We start from the raw sequence: 22281 nt of genomic DNA on the forward strand, positions 1-22281 counted from the left end.
TAGGCCTGTTTAAGAAGCAGTCAGGGGATAGCCCCTTTAATAAGCCAATCAAATTAATCAAACAAGCATTTATAAAGCCCTTGCTTTGTTCCCAGCATTATGCTAAGCCCCCAAAATACAAAGACATAATGAAAAACATCTCCTGCCTTCAAGAAGTTTGCTTTCTTTTGATGTTTCTCACATTCCTTCTTGATCTTTCCATCTGATTGGCTCATTTTGCCACTTACCAAAGCCACAACACAACACATCATGGCTGCCTCCAGAAGAACTATTTCCTGTGGAGCAGTCCAGCCAAGGTCACAGACAGGAAAGGCGCAAGTCAGAATTTTATGTGAGATCATGCAGATGTTTCCTATACTTATCTCTCTTGGCATTTATGGTATAAATCATATTCTGCCTTTTGTAACGTGTGTGTGTGTGTGTGTGTGTGTATTTATACATGTTCTATTTCCTCTGACAAATTATAAATGCCTTGAGGGGAAGAACACTTTCTTTGCATCTTCGTATGTAATATTTGCTTAATAAAATTGACTTAAACTGAATACTAACGGATCCATAATACTACTTTAGATTAGTCTATCTTTGGCCATCAAAGGGGCATAGGGAACACCACTAAAAGATGTTGGCTAGGACTTTGCTAAGCAGCAGAGCTGGGTCAGATATTAACACGTGTCCCAGTCAACCCCTATAATATTAGTCAGAGACACATCTAAGTTGTTATTGATTTTTTAGTGGTGGATTTATCATCTCAGTGAACAGTACACTGCATATGGGTTCCTTGAGAAATTTGACCAATTTCCAGCAAAAGTGGTTTGACCTGGGAAAGATTCAAGTTACATTTCCCTGAAATGGTTTGAGAAATTATTATTGACTTGTTTATTTTTACTGTTTCTAGCTTTAGGGTTCTTTGGGTTTTTGAAGGTCATAGATTTATATGAAGGTATTCAATACTGACCCTGGTTCAGACCTCAAGACCAAGTTACATTCTGTACATATATGGATGTGACCCTATGTCTCTGTGTTTGCAAGTTTGAGTACTTGCATGCATGCATGCATTTGCACATGTGTGCATTGGCACAAGCATATGTGTATTTCCATAGAGACCTGAAACACAGGGGAGGGAGTTGAAATGATACTTCAGAAAAATGAAGCATTGACCCTTTCAGGATCTTTCTTCCTCTTTCCTTTCTAAATAGAATCATTAGAGTTCCTGGTGCCAATTTTTTATTTTACTTGGAAATTTTTATTTGATCAGCAGCCTTGAGATCTGAGGAGGATTACTCTTTCTCCCTTTTCTTGTTTCCAGAACTAGCATAAATAATCCACTTAATGATAATACCCTGTTTCCCAGAGAGCTTGTTTATCATGAGAGGACTCTTGTTTTCTATGGGCTAATGCACTCTGAGGCTTGGCTGAGTTTTTGATGCAAATGTCAGACAGGAACCATGTCCATTTCTGCTCCAGCCAAATGCTTCAGTTTTTACAACACCATGTTTGATTTATGTAGATTTTTTGAAATATTGAAATTGTCTCTCCATTAAAAAATGCAAAGTATAAGCATTTTAGAAAGGAATATTATTAAGAATAATTTAAAAGAGGAGCTACTGCAAGGTTTGGAGAGTGTCTCTTTTAATACAAGGTGGAGTAACAAGAAACTTAACTTCAAAAAGGTGGTTTATACCACAAGGCACCAAGAGTTAATTTTTGGAGACAATCAAGAGGGGGAAAAAGCAGTAGTTATGTCCTTTGCTTTTTCTTATAACATATTTGATCAATTGTCATTGGTTAATGACCAGAACCAACAAAGAGAGATATTAGTATCTTTTGTACTCACCTGGGAGGTCAGCTAGTACCTGTGAGTTATGTCTGTAGGAACAAGTTAGTAAGACTATGCAGAAACCTTTGAATATAGTCAAATAAATTGGTTAAATGGAGCATATATGTGTGCATATATACATATATGTGCATGTGTATGTATGTATATCTATATATACATGCACACATACATTTGTATGTTTTAAATATTGGAAAGAGTCTAACTGACCAATTAGAAATGCCATTGCTAGCTAATATATCTATGTCTATCTATCTCTATCTGTATATATCTCACAATTCCCCAGATAGCCTCCTCCCTTCCTCTCCACCATGAAGACACATATGATAAAGTCAAATAAAATTGACTGATACTGCAAAATTTTCTGTCCCCATATACTACGTAGCTTCATGTTTCTCCTTTCCTTCTCCTATCTTTTCAACTGAGAAAGGTGGACAATTTCATTATTTGTTCTTTATAATCCATATCGGTCATTACATTTAAACCAGTACTGTTGTTTTCATCTATATTACTGTAGTCATTGTACATATTTTTCTTCTGGTTTTGATGCTTAAAATTGATGTAATTCTACCTACATTTCTTTGAATCTCTCATATGTATCATTTCTTAATGTACAATAATATTCCTTCAAATTCCTACAATTTGTTTAGCTACATCTATTATATTTTCGGTTTCTTTTTTAAGCACAAAAAGTGCTACTATGATTATTTTGATATATGTGGAATCTTTCTTTGGGTCTTTGACTTCTGTGAGATACATGTCTTATAGTGGGATCATTGGGTTGAAGGGTATGAATCATTTCAGAACTATTGTCTCATGATTCCAAATTGTCCTCTAGAATGGGTGGATCAATTGATCTACCGATGCCCACAGAGTGTCAACTGGTTGTTTCAAAACTAAGTTCACTTTCTAAATAACTGTTTGAGTGAATTCATTTTTTTCTCATTCACTTCCAACTTCCCTAAACCCTGTTATTTGTGTATGCTTGTGTTTGTGTATAGAACTACTTACTTTGCTTTGTCTTGTCAAATGCAGTGAAATTCAGTGTTTGACAAAACTGACTGGGCTTTCACAAAAACAACAACATGAACTGATTATCATTTAGCTGAAAATGGTCACAACACTTATCCACATAGACCTAGATTTTTGGTGGTTTCCAGAAGAGTAAAAATGAATTTGATCCAAGTAGTAGGGTCAATGGAGTTGCATGCCTATGTTGTGGATTACACACATCTACTTTTCCTGGAATGATGTTGTAAGTGTTAAATATATTACAAGATGACTGCTTGTTCTCAAAGGATCTAGGATGGCAAAAGTATTGTAGGGTGGCTGGAGCATAGGGACTCCAGATTCTGTCTGTCACCTTCTATGGAGTCAGTTCTTCTTGGTTTTACAAGGTGATAGCCTTCTTATCCAATATGTCAATTCAACAGGCTGATACTTGATGGTAGACTGTGCTCCATGGTTAGTGGATGTACTCCAGAGCATGCTACGGCCCAGGAGAATGAGTGCTACAAAGAAAGACATTATTCAAGGTTGATGTTCTACGATACCTGCAACTGCTGTTTCCTTCTCCATAATATTTAGTTTCATTTACACATTACATAATCCTAGATAGCCCCAGCTAATCTTTTGTCTCCTCATGAATCTGAACCAGGCCTGTGTAGGGATGCCTTAAGATATTTACTTATTGATCTTTTAAAAAAATCACCCATTTTTTGCATTACAAACTGTGAGTTTTGTCAATGTGTCTCCTACTATGTGGAAAGTGGGATAGAAAAGAATCTGGATTTTTAAAATGAAATTAAACCCTTTTAAAATTAAGTTCAGGAGCAGTTAGGTGGTAAAGTGTTTGATAAAGCACTCGTCCTAGAATCCAGAGGACTTGAGTTAAAATCCAACCTCAGACACTAGTTGCATAATCCTGGGCAAGTCACTTAACCCCAACTGTCTCTAAAGCAAACAAACAAACAAAAACAAAATATGTGTTAGTTAGGACTGATATATATTTTGTTTTTGTTTGTATATATATATATATATATATATATATATATATATATATATATATATATACAGAGAGAGAGAGAGAGAGAGAGAGAGAGAGAGAGAGAGAGAGAGAGAGAGAGAGATCTATAGCTATAGCTCCCATACTTACTATGGATCTCCTAGCTGCCAAGAACCTTCTACTTCGAAAGCATATTTTACTTATTTATTTGTTAATGCTGTTTTATTTTTTAAAACACATTTGCTTCTGAATACACCTTGCCTGCTCCTTTAATTAGAGTGCCTTATCTTATAACAAAAATATCAAAAGAAATTAAGTAAAATCATTTGGCACATTATCTGTCCCATGTGCGATATTTTCCACCTATCAATCCTCTTTTCTCCAAAGAAAAGAGGGGAGTGAACTTGTTTCACTTTTTCTTGGGCAAAGTTTGGTCATTATGATCAGCCTGTCAATTAATCAACCAGCAAACATTATTTAAATACTCACTGGCACTGTGTAAAGAGCTGGAGTTACAAAGATAAGAATAGTCCCTGCTTTCAAGACACTTCCATTATAATGGGAGAAACAACTGGTAAAGAAGTAGGTACAGACAGGCTCTAGATGGAGAGACATACAGACAGACAGACACAGACAGACAGACAGATAGACAGATAGACAGATAGACAGATAGATAGATAGATAGATAGATAGATAGATAGATAGATAGATAGATAGATAGATAGATAGATAGACTAGAAGGGATATGATTTCAGAAAGAGGCAATAATAGATGTGAAGACTGGGAGAACTCTTCTGTGGAAGGTAATATCTGAACTGTCTTGAAGAGCATCAACATAGCCAAAAGTGAGGTGGCAAACCATCCCAGTCATGGGACAGCCAGTGAAAAGACACAGAGTGGAGATGCTGTGTTATGCTTGAGGAATAGTAAGTAGGCTAATGAATCTTTCTGGAGTACATGGAGGAAAGCAGAGTGCAAGAAGACTGGAAAGTAGAAAGGAACCAGCCTATGAAGAGCTTTAGATCTTTAACAGAGAAATTTGCATTTCATCCTGGAGGTACTAGGAAGTCACTGTAGCTCACTAAGCAAGAGACTAACATGGTCAGACTTACACTTTAGCAAAATCATGTTGGCAGCTGAGGGGAGGGTGCACCTGAATGGGGAGAGACTTGAAGCAGAGAAATTAGTAAGAAGACTGTTGGAGTAATCTAGTTATAAGGTGATGGGACCATGAAGTAGGGCAGTTGCCATGTGAGTGGATAAAAAGGGAATTGGAAACAATAAAAAGAAGGAATAGTGAAGGAATTGTGAATGTTTAGCCTAGGAAAGAGAAAACTTATGGGAAATACAATAACCTTCAAATACCTGCAGTTATTGTGTATGAGAGGAATCAGAATTATTTGCTTGACTCTAATAGGCATAAAGAAGATCACTGGATATGGTTGTTCTAGGAAAGATTTTGCTCCCTATCAGGTAAAGTGCTTTACTCTACCATTAAATGGAGTCATGGGGAGTCATATATGACTGAGCAACAACGGAATGGACCATGGATTCCCAGGGGGCATTTCCAGGGAGGCACAAACTTTGATGAGTCCTGCTAGAGTCATCTGTTGTGGTTGTGGTCTCTTAGGACCAAACTCAGAAAGTTCAGGGAAGCTCATCACCTAGTTAGTTATCGATGATCAGTCATAACTGACAACTTCCCCCATAGTCCATTTAGTAGGATGTTAAAGGTTTGTACCAATTTTGACAAAATCAGTGACACTCAAATGGTAAAGCAAAATGAAGGAATTCCTAAACATTAGTGGTATAAAAATGGAATAAGCTGCTTTAATATTTCAGGAGTTCCTTAGAATGAGAACCTAAAGCCAGATGACCACTTGTCAGGGATATTACTGTTGTTGTTTACTCTTCAGCTACATCTGACTCTTATGACCTCATTTGGGGTTTTCTTCACAAGGATACTGGAGATATTTGCCATTTCCTTCTCCAGCTCATTTTACAGATGAGGAAACTGAGTATTAAATGAATTACTCAGGGTCACACAGATAATAAGTGTCTGATGCCAGATTTGAACTTGGGAAGATGAGTTCAGGGATTATTAAGAGGCATATAAATATAAATTCAGGGATATTATAAACAGTATTAATTCATCACCAGAGAATTGGGTTAGATAATCTTGGTCAATCATGCTGATGTTGATACTGCATTATTCAAACTTCTGAGAGGTTCACTACAGAAAGGATGGAGAATTGGCTTCAGAATCTGGAAGACCTGGGTTCAAGTTCTGCCACTGACAAATATTGTCCAGGTGATCCTAAGCAAGTGACTTAACTTTTCTATTTTTTTTAAAAGAAATTATTTTTAGTTTTCAACATTCATTTCTACAAGATTTTGAGTTCCAAAGTTTTTCCCCATCTCTCCCTTCCACCCCACCCTAAAATGGCATACAATTTGTTTACCCCTTCCCCCAGTCTGCCCTTCCTTTTATCATACCCCCTTTTATCCCCTTCCTTTTTACTTACTTGAAGGGCAAGATAAATTTCTATGCCCCATTGCCTATATATCTTGTTTCCCAGTTGCATGTAAAAACAATTTTTTAACATTTTTAAAAAAACTTTGAGTTCCAAATTCTCTTTCTTCTTCCCCCCTCACTCACCCTCATTGAGAAGGCAAGAAATTCAATATAGCTTATACATATGCAGTTATGCAAAATGCTTCCATAATAGTCATGTAGTGAAAGACTGACTATATTTTCCTCCATTCTATCCCACCCTCCACTTAGTCTATTTTCTCCTTCGACCCTGTCCCTTTTCTAAAGTGTTTACTTCTTTACCCTTCCCCTAATCTGCACTCCTTTCTATCATACCCCACTCTTATCCCCTTTTCCCCTACTTTTCTGTGGGATAAGATACCCAATTGATTGTGTATGTTAATTCCTCCTTAATCCAAATCAGATGACAGTAAGGGTCACTCATTCCTTCTTACCTCCCTCCTCTTCCCCTCCATTGTAAAACCTTTTTCTTGCCTTTTTTATGTGAGATAATTTACCCCATTCTATTTGTCCTTTTCTCCTTCTCCCAATATATTCCTCTCTCACCTCTTAATTTTACTTTTTAGATATCATCCCTTCATATTCAACTCACTCTGTACCCTCTATCTATCTATCTACCTATCTATCTATCTATCTATCTATCTATCTATCTATCTATCTATCTATCTATCTATGTATTTATCTATTTTTCCATCTCTCTATCTCCTCCAACTATCCTAGTGCTGAGAAAGGTCTCATGAGTTACAAATATCATCTTTCCATGTAGGAATGTACACAGTTCAACGTTAATAAGTTTCTTATGATTTCTCTTTCCTGTTTACCTTTTTGTGCTTCTCTTGATTCTTGTATCTGGAATTCATATTTTCTATTCAGCTCTGATCTTTTTATTAAGAATGCTTGAAAGTCTTCTATGTCAATGAATGTCTATTTTTGTCTGCCAAAGGATTATACTCAGTTTTGCTGGGTAGGTGTTTCTTGGTTTTGATCCTGGTTCCTCTGACCTCCAGAATATCATATTCCAAGCCCTCTGATCCCTTAATATAAAGCTGCTAAATCTTGTGTTATCCTGATTGTGTTTACACTGTACTTGAATTGTTTCTTTCTGACTGCTTGCAATATTTTCTCTTTGACCTGGGAACTCTTAAATTTGTCTACAATATGCCTAGTTCCCCTTTTAGGATCTCTTTCCAGAGGCAATATTTTCAATTTCTATTTTACCCTCTGATTCTAGAACATCAGGGCAGTTTTCCTTGACAATCTCTTGAGAGATGATACCTAGGCTCTTCTTTTTTGATCATGGCTTTCAGGTAGTCTAATAATTTTTAAATTATCTTTCTTACATGTATTTTCCAGGTCAGTGGTTTTTCCAATGAGATATTTCACAATGTCTTCTATCTTTTCATTCTTTCAGTTTTGTTTTATAATTTCTTGATTTCACATAAAGTTATTAGCTTCCATTTGTTCCATTCTAATTTTGAAGGAATTATTTGAGGTTTTGGACCTCCTTTTCCATTTGGTCAATTCTGCTTTTTAAGGCATTCTTCTTCTCATTGGTTTTTTGGACTTCTTTTGCCATTTGGGTTAGTCTATTTTTTAGGGTGCTATATTTCTTCAGTATATTTTTAGGTATGCTTTAGCAAGCTATTGACTTGATTTTCATGATTTTCTTGCAACACTCTCATTTCTCTTCCCCATTTTTCCTCTACTTCTCTTAGTTGATTTTGAAAACCTTTTTGAGCTCTTCATGGCCTGTGACCAATTCATGTTTTTCTTGCAGACTTTTGATGTAGGAGCTTTGATTGTTTTTTTTTTTTTGTTTTGTTTTCTGGTTGTATGTTTTGATCTTTTTTGTCATCAAAGTAAGATTCTATAGTCTGAGTTCTTTCATGATATTTTCTCATATTCCCAGTCAAATGCTTGACTTTCTAACTCTTTGTCAGAGTAGGACTCTGCTTTCAATAAGGTGAGCGTGGGGATGGGTACTGTCCCAGGCTTCAGTGATTTTGATCAGCTGCTGAATCCCTTACCATCTGTGGACCCAGAACTCTGGAAGCAGCCTCTACTGCTGCTGCTACTACCCACTACCACCACCCTGGGGCTGGGGACCGGCCCAGCCAGACTTCGTACTCCTCTTTCATCCAGGTCCCACACAGTTTTCCCACTGACCTTTTTGGCATTTGTGGGTTGAGAAGTGTGGAAACTGCCACAACTGCCAATGATTAAGTCCCCTGAAGCCTGCTCATGTCCATCTGTGTCAGTATGGCCCAAGCCAGAATGTGCTCTGCTCACTGCCTGGTGTGACAGACACTTCCTGATGACTTTCTAGGTTGTCCTGGGCTAGTGATTTGTTTCACTCTGTCATTTTGTGGGTTTGGTAGCTCTCAAATTTGTTTAGAGTCCTTTTTACAGGTATTTGGAGGGGTTTGAGGGAGAGCTCAGGGAAGTCCTTATTTTTGCTCTGCTATCTTGACTTCACCCCACATAATTTAATTTTTCAGTGTCCCAAGAAACTTTTAAAACTATCAGTTGCAGAGAAAGTGCTTGCCCTGCTTCATTAGAGAAAGTTCCTCACCTAGAGCTTTCTAGGTGAGGATGAGATAAGTCCAAAGACAATGTGAAGGTCCATTATGCATTATGTAAAAAGAAGGGGAGTTGGGGATAGCAAGGAATAAGGTAGAAGGTAAATTTCAGTCCCTTAATAATACTATACTTCTCCCCTGCTAATGCTACTGATAGGTTTTTTGGGTTTTTAGAAGCATTTTCTTTTCCTTTTTATTTATGTTCTTTTTCATTACCATGAACTTGACAGGTATCAGAAAACATAAAACATTTGAGGATTGCATATGAAACCACTAATATATATTGTGTTCAATTTTCTAAAAATTATAATAAATTTAACACAATGGTCCTAAAACTGTCCTGCTTGTTCATGCCACCTTCTAAGTTTCCTTGTACTCAGCACTCTGTGATTTTAAAATGTCTCACTATGTTCTTTTCTTACTTTTTTTTTTGTAGGGGGGTGGACATTACTATCACTGTCAACTTCTTTTAATTTTTACCATTCACAAAATAAAATTCTACAGTAACAGATAATCACCAAATGAAATATATTCACATATTGGTCAGATCTTAAAATATATTTCTCATTCTGCAATTGTAGTTCATTTCCTCTCTGCTTAGAGGTAGGATCCAAGACTTCTGGTCCCCAGCCTTCTTGTTCAGAGTGTTGGGACCCTTTCTGGAGATTAATCATCTAGCATTATGGTAGCCATACTATTTTCTAAAATTGAGCTTGGCATTAGAAGGAAAATGGAAATATCTTGGGGAAGGGTATGGAGTACTGTCATCTAGAAGAGAAATTAGATTTAATAGGTAAAGGTTGCAGAGAGGCTGATTTAGGCTTAAGGTATGGAAAAACTTCTTAAAAATTAAAGCTTTTAAAAAGTGGCATAAGCTACTTCAGAAAGTATTTGGTTCTCCCTTGCTTTGGCTCTTCTAGGAGATGGTTGACTATTTTTTGGGAATGTTGTAGAGGGACTCCTTTTTTAGGCAAAGGTTGAACTAAATAACTTCCTGGTCTCTCCCCAATTATGGTATTCTATGAAAAGTCTCAATGTTGACTTAAGGAGGTAAAATCTCAATTTTCCTCTCTTCTCTAAAGCAGCAGAGACATCCCCAATGGGTGAGTAATAGGGAATGAAAATGCCTTTACATCATAATACTTTAAAAATTCCTGTCTAAAATTGTTTCCTTGCCCAGTGAAATGAAGAAGTTTTTTATAAGTCGTGTTACTGGTTTAGAGGCACCAATAAGAGAGCTGAAATAGAGTGATAATCAGAGTAAAGAACAGGGAGGAAAAATGACTTATCAGCAAAATGATGTCCCTGACAACCAGAAAATTCTAATGTAAAAAGAAATAGAATGAAATAAAAAGAAATTTCTTCTTAATGTTCTGAGAAAGTTAAGTTCTGTGTGGAAACTACTAGGATGAAGCTCATTATTACATAATACATTAAATATTACATAATACATTAAATGTATTAACATACATTTCTTAAACACAGCACATTTTGAGTGCTGAAAATCTGAATTTTTATTAAAGTGATAGAATTTTAGATGATGACACTAAAAACTGGGGAAAAAACTTAGAAAATACCTTGTCTTTTGCCTTAAATTTTAAGATGATGACAGTAAAACACTCATGACTTGCCCAAGGTCACACACATTCTAAGAGCTGAGCTGAGATTTGCTTCTCATTTACTTCAAATGAATTTCTCTTTTGATGTGACTACATTTTGATTCCATTTCATACTAACACCATTTATTAAGTCAACAGTAACAAAAATCAGATAAAGTCTTCTTCCTGATTCTTATGCTTGAAAGCATAGACCAAAGCAGTCCCTAGGAGAATGAAATATTTCAGCAGATGTATAATTTCACTTACAACACCAAAAGCACAAACTGGAATGGAAAGAAAAATAACATACAAATTTTCTATTACAAAATGAATTTGTCTTTGTTTTCCTAATCATTCCCTGATATCTCCTTCAATCTCTTTCCCAAACCACATACTCCAATCAATTTGTGTGCTCACCATAACCAGGAACATGGTTGGATTTAGTGAAAAGAAAACTGGATGAAGTATTATTGAAGCCCTAGGATCATTTGCTTCCTAGGCATGTGACCTTGGCCAAATTCCTTAATCTTTCAGAACCCCAGTTTCTTTATCTGTAAAATGGGAACATGAATCAATCGATCAATAACAATTTATCAATCAATTAGCATTATTAAATTCATACATCATTGGAGGTACAATCCTTGATCATGACTGGACATTGGGGCAAAAATGAAACATAAACTTCCTCAATAAGCTTACATTTTATTGAATAGACTATCTACCCTACCTACCTCACAGAATTGTTATGAGGATCAAAAAAGATCATGTATATTGATTTTGATTTATAATGATATAGAAATGCAAGATATGATATAACCTGAAGCAAATTCTGAATTTCCATCTGTTTAGAGAACTCTGCTCTCTACCTAGAATGGGGAGACAAAGCCTTAAGTATACAGGGTCTCATGGCCCTGAATAGCAACTCCATGGCTTCTCACTCTGTTATTTTATTTTTTATTCCTTGAGTCTTGAAGGCTTTTCAGGAGTTCCCTTGCATTAAAATGCAAGCACTTTCTGTGAAATAGTGGAAAAAGCATTGGAAACCAGGTTAGGATGGAGGGTTCTGATTTCAGCTCTCCACTAACTAGCTATGTGACCTTGGAAAGTCAATTCCCTGGAATGGTTTCTCTGTAAAACAAGTGGTGAGAAATGGCTTAACAAACTGTGGTCTAGAAATATAATGAAACATTTTTGTGCTCTAAGAAATAGCAAATATGAAGAATTCAGGGAAACTTGGAAAGACTTGTTTGAAGTATCTCAAAGTAAAAATTAAGAATCAGGGGAACAGTTTACAAAAATTAAAGGAAAATAGCATGAAAAGACATAGGAATTTTGAGCAATACAGTGAGTAATCAATATTTTAGAAGACAGATGGTGAAGCATACTGCCTTCTCTTCCTCAGAGAGGTGAGGGACTACAGGTGCAGAGTGTGACATTCATTCAGACCAATGGGTACATTTGTTTTTTTTAACTGTACTTTTTGGTTACAAAAGAAGGTCCTATTGTAGTCGGGGAGGTGGGAGACATGGAGAGAGAGAATTTGGAACTAAAAATTACAACAAAAGAATGTTAAAATTGTATTTACATGTATTTTGAGGAAAAGAAAATATTTTTAAAGTTATAATAAATGTTAGACATTATTTGAATTAAATATTCAATAAATATAAATATTGTATTTAAAAAAATGAAATGAGGTAAAGAGATTGACTAGATGATTGCTACATTCCCTATTGGCTCTGAAATAACATTCTAGGCTATGGCTTAATACTTCAGTTTTGGCAATGGTATGATGTCCTTAGACGTCTTTTTATTTCCCACCGAGGTATATTCATTTCTAATGTATTTGAGTTCAACATCATGCCCCAAGGCCCAAACCCTTCCTACTCACTTCTGCTTTTCCATTTTCTTTGTACACTGTCTTCCCCCATTTGATTGTAACATTCTTGAGGCCAGGTGCTGTCTTTGTTTTTTCATTTTTAGTATTTATATACCTAGCCCTTAACATTTAGCCTGGCATCTAGTAGGAGTTTAATATACATTTATTGACTGATCGACTGACAAGGAATTGATAGCATATATATGTTCTTTATTTACCTGGCAGGCAACTTCTAAGAAATAAAGAATAATACGTAGGGTATTTGGGGTACGGACCAAATAACGTGAACTATTTGGGGCATTTTGCTTTAATCCATTGGGGATAAAAGAGAGGTATCGAGGAAATGAAAGCTTTTGTAAATATTTGAAAAATCAATGAAGATTGAATAAAAACTAATATAAAATAAAATTTAATTTAAAAATCAATACAGATTTATAGTCAATTCAATTCTACAAACATTTATCAAGTAGTTCCTATGTAGTACTCACTATGTTAGCTGCTGGAGATAAAAAAACAAGAAATTAAATCATTCCTGCTCCCAAGTATCATATATTTTATTATATTCCCTATTGTATATTGCATGTTTTATTAGGAATGTGTGAACACAACATGTACACAAAAGTATTATACACATAGTATACACAAAATACTTTTCTTCTAGCCTGGCTTCAGTGTCCGTAGACGTGAACTTCTTAAATAGCTCCACTAGGAAATGCCTTACATTAGAAGTTGAATGACTGTCAAAATCACTCAATAAGCATTTATTAAGTGCCTACTATGTGCCAAGCACAACACTCAGTTCTGAGGATACAAAAAATTCCCAAAACAACAAAAAGTCCCTTCTCTCAGAGTTCACTGTCTCTGGGTGAGACAACAGGTAAATAATTATGTGCAAACATGATGTATATGTATATGCATGTGTGTATGTTTGCATATGTACTTGTATGAGGTCATTAAAATCACATATGGAACACTAAGCATTCTTGATGAAAGTTAACAGTGGCTGTGATTCTGTTTCATGTTGAGGGTGGTAGAAAGAATACTGGATTTGACATCAAAGGACCTGGTTTCAAATTCTGGCTCTGCCACTTTCAACCTCTGTGACCTTGAACAAGTGATCTGCTCCGTGGTAGTCTCATCTGTAAACTGTAGGATTGGATTAAATGTCTGAGATGCCTTTGAGCTATAACATTCTAGGATCTGATTATATTAAATAATGCTGTTTTTTCCTTCTGAAATCTGTTTTTTTCTTCTCTTTTTTCTCCTCTTTTCTATTGGTTTGCTTTCTTCTTCTTCCCTCCTTCTTTCCTTCCTTCCTTCTTTCCTTCCTTCCCTCTTTCTTTCCTTCCTTCCTTCCTTCCTTCCTTCCTTCCTTCCTTCCTTCCTTCCTTCCTTCCTTCCTTCCTTCCTTCCTTCCTTCCTTCCTTCCTTCTTTCCTTCCTTCTTTTCTTTCCCATTAGCCAAAACATTTATGCATCACTGAGTAACAAGAGTACATTTTTGGATCAAGAAACGCTTTCTGTCCCTCCTGCAATCACCCTGAAGCCTCTGCTTGTCTTGGTTCTTTAAATGAAATTATTCCAAACCCTTCTTTTTTGCTTGTCTTTTCTCTATCAAGGACATGTGTCTTCAGACTAGGAAAGATAGAGCAGACTTCTTTTAAATGAAATTGAGACAGATATTGAAACCTAAGAGATGTGAAGTTCAAATAAAATGAAAATATGTAAATAGTTTTATAATACTATCGTACCCCTTGATATTGTCTCTCTTACCCCTGTGCCTTTTCACAAGTTGCCCAGCGTGCCTGTATGTATTTGCTCTGTGGTAGTCTCTTGCCTCTTTGGAAACTCTTGTTGTTCAGCAGTTGCAGTCATGGCTGAATCTTTATGACCCCTTTTGGGGGTTTCTTGAAAAAGATACTGAAATGGCTTGTCATTTCTTTCTCCAGCTCATTTTACAGATGAGGAAACTGAGGCAAACAGGGTTGAGTGACTTGCCTAGGGTCTCACAGTTAGTAAGGGTCTGAGGCCAGATTTGAACTCAGGTATTCCTGACACCAGGCCCAGAACTCTATCCATTGTGCTGCCTAGCTGCCCTTTTGGAATCGCTAGCTACTTTTAATGCCTTGCTGAAATGCCAATGGTATTTTCACAGTGCCTGTGGGCAGCTATGAATATGCTAGCACAATTCTGAATTGCAAGGTAGAACAGACTCTCTACATGGAAGACAGAACCAAAGCATTTATTCAAACACCAGAAATCCAAATCCATCATAACAACAAAGAAATCCATATGCAATAACAATGCAGGGGGTACTACCGTCCTCGAGCCTTTCATCTGTTTGGCTTCCCACAAACCAGCTCCCTTAAACAAATCACAAATAACATCTCCCACTCACACTAGTTGCTGCCTGCTCTCTCTTTCCTAATTCTGACTGCTCTGCCTCATTTCCTGCTCTACCTGTTCAGCAAACTCCTCCCATGACAGGCTCCATGTAACTCAGACTTCTATGTGACCAGGCAGGTCATATGGCCTATTAATGGATGGGAAAGATCTCCTTTAAATTATCATTACACTAGTTCAGGTGTCACTTCCCTTGTGAGGCTTTTATTGATTCCAATGGTTAGCGATATTTCCTCTTTTCGAAAGTATTTTGTGTGTACTGTGTGTATAACAATTTTTGTACATATCGTGTTCACAGCCTCCCCCCCCATAAAATATACAATACTTAGAAGTAGGAATGATTTAATTTCTTTTTTTTAATCTCCAGGATCTAGTGTAGTTAGTGCTACAAAGAAACTACTTAATAAATGTTTGTAGAATTGAATTGATAATAAATGTCAGGAAAAGAAAGTGATGTTAAATAGAATACCTAGGTCCAGATAATGAGTACAAGTCACCACATCTGGATGACTTTCTAATGAATAATATATAGAACCAAAATATTAGAGTATTGAAAGAACTTGTGACTATGAATCTCAAGGCAGTATTGGTACATGGAAAAAATCCTGAGATGGGACCTTTACTCTACTTCCCCACCCCCTCTGTCTGGAGGAAGTTGCTATACAGTTTTGGAAGGATCTTTGAAATAGTGGAAAAAGAGAAGGGAAATCTGGGGAAAGGATCAGGGAATTTGAGAGAAAAAAACCCAGAAATTTCAGAAGATCAGACGAGGATACCTGCTTAAAAATCTCATTCATATGAAAAGAAAATAACAGACAACCTCATAAAGACAGAAGGAAGAAAAAGAAATACTCAAAGAGATAGAGAAGTCAGTCCATTATGAAGAAATAACCCACTAGGAAGGAAAAATGCACCAAAATTACCCATTCAAAAAAGGAATTCTGTGAACTCTCAATAATAATATTAGAAAAATCCATAACACTTCAAAAGAGAAAAAAAATTTAAATAAGACATAAGAATGAAATTAGGTCAGAAATCAAAGCACTCAATTAAGAATTAAAAAAAAAAAACAGTAGAATATAGAATATGGAAGGCACAATGAGAATTTTACCAAAGAAATAGACACAGAGAAAAGAAGAGAAAGAGAGAGAGAGAGAATATAAAAGATGAAACAAAAATCTAGAAGTGAAAAAAAGTTGTCAGAAAACAAAGGCACTAACTTTGAAAGTACACATGAAATATAGAAGTTAAAGCAGCTAGCTTGTTGGCTTCAACCTAGAATAAAGAGCATAATATTGAATAAATAGACCTCTATTAAGTATTGTAGGCCTACTAGAGGCCTACAATACTTACTAACAAGACAAATTGAAAACAAACAAAATAAACCTTAATACCATATTGTAAAAAAAAAAAAAAAAAACAAGAAAAGTATCCAGAATTTCAGAATGTAAACAAAGCATTGATCTCTAAAGTCAACATGAGAAAATCAAACCATGCTTGAAACTCCAAGGTATGGAGACAATAAAATTCAAACTTTTAATAACAAACAAGACAGGATAAAGATATTTTGCTTTCAAGGACAATTAATTATAATAACCCAGGAATACATTAAAGTCAAAACAATAGTATATTCTACAAAGCAAAAAGACTAAAGCTACAACTCAAAAATAATACATTCTAAATATGTTAGAAAAATGTTATCAGTATTTTTAAGGAATCACCTTTCAGTTTTGATCATTATTTCTAGAGGTTTTTTTGTTTTCCTTTTTATATATTTATCATCTAACCTCAAATATTTCCTTTTTTGGAGGGGTTGATATGTTGATTTTGTAGTATTTTGAAATTATTTACTTAGTTCATTTTCTCTCATAATATTTTGTTTATATATACACATGCACATATATATGCATATAGAATTGTAACGGTTATAGAAATTTAGGCTACATTGTCAGGCCTAGAAAAGTAGATAGGCATAGATGTGGAGTGACCATAGGATCATCAGGAAATATTCCCAGGTCAAAAAAGTACCCATGCTACTGCTGAGCAATTTTCTTTTGATAATAAACAAAACCTTTCTCAGAAATCTCAAAAGTGCGAATAAGACTCAGAGATAACACAGAGACTTAAATTTATGTTGAAATGCAAGTAAGAAATATCAAATGCTTTCCTAAGAAGAGGTTCTGGTAATAGACAGTGAGAAGAGAACATGGATAACTTATGTATAGCCTATATCAGATTGCACAATCTCTTGGGGAGGGGGGAGAGAGAAGACAAGAAAATTTAGAACTCAAAATCCTATAGAAGTGAGTGTTAAAAACCAAAAATTAATTAATTTTTTAAAAAAGATACTGGATACCTGAAGAAGAAAGGACACTTCTTGTAAACAAAGAAAAAGGTACAGAAGGAGAAATTGGAAAAGAAAAGCTTTGTCCACTTCCCTTTTGTCTATAACTGGCCCTCCGTACAGTTAAGAAAGAAGGAAAGGAAGATGGTGGAGTAGAAGGATGAACCTGTAGAAGCCCCCCTCCATATCCCATAACATAACTGTAAAAAATGACTCTAAACAAATTCTAGAGCAGCAGAAGTCACAAAGCAACAGAGTTAAAGAGATTTACAGTCCAAGGCAGCCTGGAAGGCTGACAGGAAAGGTCTATCACACCAGTCTCAGAGCAGAGCGCAGCCCAGCCTTGGCCATGGCACCAGCAGAAACAGAACTCAAGCAGGCCTCGGGGGTGGAATCCCTGCAGGAGCTGTGGTTCCCAGATTGCTCAATCCACAAACACCAAAGACAGCTTCAAAGGTCAGTGAGAAAGCTCTCTCCCCTGGGTGAGAAGGGAATGTGGCTTTGACCCACCAGCAGCAGCCACTACAGCAGCAGTGTCCCTTTTTGGAGTCCTCTGTCTAAAGCCCAGGGGGAATAAAGCAGCTGATCTAAATCTCAGCCCTGAGTGGTGGCTCTGGGGTGAGGAGTAGCACTGGCTGTTGTGGTAGAGCTGCTGGAGGCTCTGAAGAGGTAATTCTACTTGCAGATCCTGGGCAGAAAAGCTTTGATAGCTCCCAGACCAAACCAGGAGAGGACTAAATTCCTTTCACTTGATTGTGCCACCTTGGAGAAACCGAGAACTTACAGGTCCCCAGATTATACCCTCCTCTTGACAAAGGACTCAAAAGTCAAGTAACTGGCTTGGAAAAATGCCCAAAAAAAGGGGTGAAAAAGACTATAGAAGGCTACTTTCTTGGTGAACAGGTATTTTCTTCCACCCTTTCACGTGAAAAAGAATAAGCATAGTATCAGAGGAAGACCTAAAAGTGAAGGTTTTTACATCCAAAACCTCCAAAATATATATCCAATGGTCTCAGGTCATGGAAGGGCTCAAAAAGGATTTTGAAAATCAAGTAAGAGAAGTGGACAAAAAATTGGGAAGAGAAACGACAGTGATGCAAAAAAATTATGAAAAACAAGTCAACAAATTGCTAAAGGACACCTAAAAATGCTGAAGAAAATAACAGCTTTAAAAATAGGCTAACTCAATTGTCAAAAGAGGTTCAAAAAGCCAATGAAGAGAAGAATGTTTTAAAAGGCAGAATTAGCCAAATGGAAAAGGAGGTTCAAAAGCTCACTGAAGAAAATAGTTCTTTGAAAATTAGAATGGAGCAGACAGAAGCTAGTGACTTTATGAGAAACCAAGAAATTACAAAATAAATCCAAAAGAATGATAAAATGGAAGATAATGTGAAATATCTCATTGGAAAAACAATTGACCTGGAAAATAGATCCAAGAGAGACAATTTAAAAATTATGGGACTACCTGAAAGTCACGATCAAAAAAAGGACCTAGATATCATCTTTCATGAAATTATCAAGGAAAACTGCCCTGATTAAATAAATATTGAAAAAATCTACTAATTATCTCCTGAAAGAGATACAAAAAGAGAAACCCCCTAGGAATAATGCAGCCAAATTCCGGAGTTCCCAGGTCAAGGAGAAAATATTGCAAGCAGCTAGAAAGAAACAATTCAAGTATTGTGGAAGTACAATCAAGATAACACAAAATCTATCAACTTCTACGTTAAGGGATTAAAGGGCTTGGAATATGATATTCCAGAAGTCAAAGGAACTAGGATTAAAACCAAGAATCACCTATCTAGCAAACTGAGTATAATACTTCAGGGGGCAATAGTCATTCAATGAAATAGAGAACTTTCAAGCATTCATGATGACAAGACTAGAACTGAATAGAAAATTTGACTTTCAAACACAAGAATCAAGAGAAGCATAAAAAGGCAAACAGGAAAGAGAAATCATAAGGGACTTACTAAAGTTGAACTGTTTATATTCCTACATGGAAATATAATATTTGTAACTCTTGAAACTTTTCTCAGTATTTGGGTAGTTGGAGGGATTATACACACACACACACACACACACACACACACACACACACATACACAGAGAGCACAGGGTGAGGTGAATAGGAATGGATGATATCTAAAAAAATAAAATTAAGGGGTAAGAGAGGAATATATTGGGAAGAGAAAGGGAGAAATGAAATGAGGCAAATTAACTCTCATAAAAGAGGCAAGAAAAAGCTTTTTCAATGGAGGGAAAAAGAGGCATGATGAAAGGGAAGAAGTGAAGTTTACTCTCATCACATTTGGCTTAAGGAGGGAATAACATGCACACTCAATTTGGTATGAAAATTTATCTTACACTACAGGAAAGTAGGGGAGAAAGGGATAAGCGAGGTGGGGCAATGATATAAGAGAGGGCACATAGGAGGAGGAAGTAATTAGAAGTAAACACTTTTGGGGAGGGCAAAGTCAAAAGAGAGATTAGAATAAATGGGGGTCAGAATAGGATGGAGGGAAATATAGTTAGTCTTATACAACATGACTATTATGGAAATCTTTGGCAAAAGTACAACTATCTAGTCTATATTGAATTTCTTGTCTTCTCAGTGGGGATGAATGGGGGAGGGAGGAAAGGAGAGAAGTTAGAACTCACAGTTTTAGAAACAAATGTTGAGAATTGTTTTTGCATGCAACTGGGAAATAAGAAATACAGGTAATGGGCTATAGAAATCTATCTTGCCCTATAAGAAAAGAGACAAGATGGGGAAAAGGGAAGGGAGGGGTGTGATAGAAGGAATGGCAGATTGGGAGAAGGGATAATCAGAATACAAGGCATTTTGGGGCAGGGGAGGGGAGAGATGGGGATAAAATTTGGAACTCAAAATTTTGTGGAAATGAATGTTGAAAACTAAAAATAAATGAATAAACATGCAAAAAAGAAAGAAAGGAGGAAGGAAAATAGGAAAGAAGGAAGGAAGTTAGAAAGTTATGAATAGTAGAATAATAATTATTCAATTTGTAATAGAGTAATAATTACTAATAGTGCTATCTGCTATTATTATAGGTGCTATAATAGTAGCAATTATTAGCTATAATAATATAAGTTAGCATTTATAGAGTACTTTAGAGTTTGTAAAGCACTTTAAATATATTTCCTCATTTGATCCTTACAACAGCCCCTGAGAGGTAGGTAGTATTAGTATCCCATTTAAAGAATTAGAAAACTATAGCTTAAAGAAGCTTAATGACTTTCCCAGAACCATGAAGCAAAGTTTTTGATGAAGAATTTGGACTCAGGTTTTACTGACCATCACTCTATCAACTGTGACATCTAACTACTAGTGGAAGAAACTAGTTATTATAGTCATGTGATAGCTTTGCAAAATTTTTAAAGTTGGAGAACTCAGTGACTGTATGGTCCAATACATGCCCAGAGGACATCTCCACTATAATACACCTGACAAGTGGTCAGACAGTCATTGACTGACAATCCCTTGGAACAGAAAACTCACTGCCTCTTGAGAAAGTGGGATCCATTTTCTGATGACTCTAATTGTTCAAATATTTTTTAAAGATAAATTGAGACAAATTTTCCTATTTCAAACTTTTCACTATTATTCCTTTTGCCTTCTGTGGTAAAACAAGACAAATCTATTCCTTCCTCTATAAGGTAGTCCTTCACCTTCTTGAAGACAACCATGTGTACTTTGAGTTTTCTCTTCTTTGGGCTAAACATTTCTACTTCTTTCAAATGGTCATCATATAATATGGACACTAATATATTCCAAATTTTTTTTAATGTTTTATAATAAAAGTCTCATTATTTTAAAAAATTGAAGGAAAATAAATGCAAGTATCTATCAATTGTGCTTGGGAGGAGGAGTTTTTTTTTTTGAGGGAACTAGGATTAAATGACTTGCCCAGTCACTTAGCTAGTAAGTGTTTGAGGCCAGATTTGAACTCAGGTTCTCCATCCACTGTGCCACCTACATGCCTCTAGGACTAAAATTTTTAACCAAACAAAGGGTAGTAGTAAAATATAAGGTATATTATTTTAAAATAAAATAATTTAGTTTACATGAAAATAGTATTTTTTAATAAACAAAATCAGTGCAGTTAGGATATGAAAGGAAACTCAATGGGGAAAGTATTTTCATCAACTATCTCTAATTATCAGATATCCAAGATAAATAATTAACACAAATGTCAATGAAAAGAGTAATTCCCCAATGTGTAAATTGTTAAAGAATACAAATAAGCAGTTCTCAAAAGAATTTAAAAGCTATTAATAAAAACATGAAAATTGTTCCAATTACAAATTTATTAATAATAGAAGTATAAATCAAAACAAAGTTTTGCCTTATGCCATATAAATTGGTAAAAATTACAAAATGTGGATATAGTAAATGTTAGAAAGACTATGAGGAACTCTAGAACACCGTTAATTGACCTATAAGTTAATCCAGCCATTGTAAAAAACCAATCTGAAGTTATTCAAAAAAAGTAAGAAAGTGTTCACAATCCTTTTTACCCAGAGATACCAAAAATAGAGATATATACTCCAAGGAGATAAAGACAGGAAAGCCTTATATATAATGTTCATAGCAGAGAACAGTTATTTGGTAGCAAAGAGCTAAAAGCAAAATAGTTCTCGCTAATTGTTAACGATCAAATGAATTGTGGTACGTTGATAGAATATTACTGTCATAAGAAATGATGAATATGAAGAACTCTGATAAACATGAGATTTATATGAAATGAAGCAGAATAAAGTAAGTAGAACTAGTCAGTGATGTATTCAGTGAGTACAACAATGTAAATAGAAAGGATGACAAAAATCAACATTGTGAAATAATAAAGGACAAATATCATCTTATTGAAGAATTGAAAAATCTCACCTCTCTTCTTACTTGAAGAGGTGAGGAAAGGGGCTATGGATGTGAGTTGTTTCTTATATTATCACATGCTCAATGGGTAGGTTGGTTTTGTTGAATTTCCTTCTTTCTTTTTAATCTTTGTATCAAGGGATGAATCTTTGATTAGGGAGGGAAGGAGGACTGTATTACTAAATTGATATAATT

This window comes from Notamacropus eugenii, chromosome 6 (genome assembly GCF_028372415.1).
Source record: "Notamacropus eugenii isolate mMacEug1 chromosome 6, mMacEug1.pri_v2, whole genome shotgun sequence".
Taxonomy (NCBI): domain Eukaryota; kingdom Metazoa; phylum Chordata; class Mammalia; order Diprotodontia; family Macropodidae; genus Notamacropus; species Notamacropus eugenii.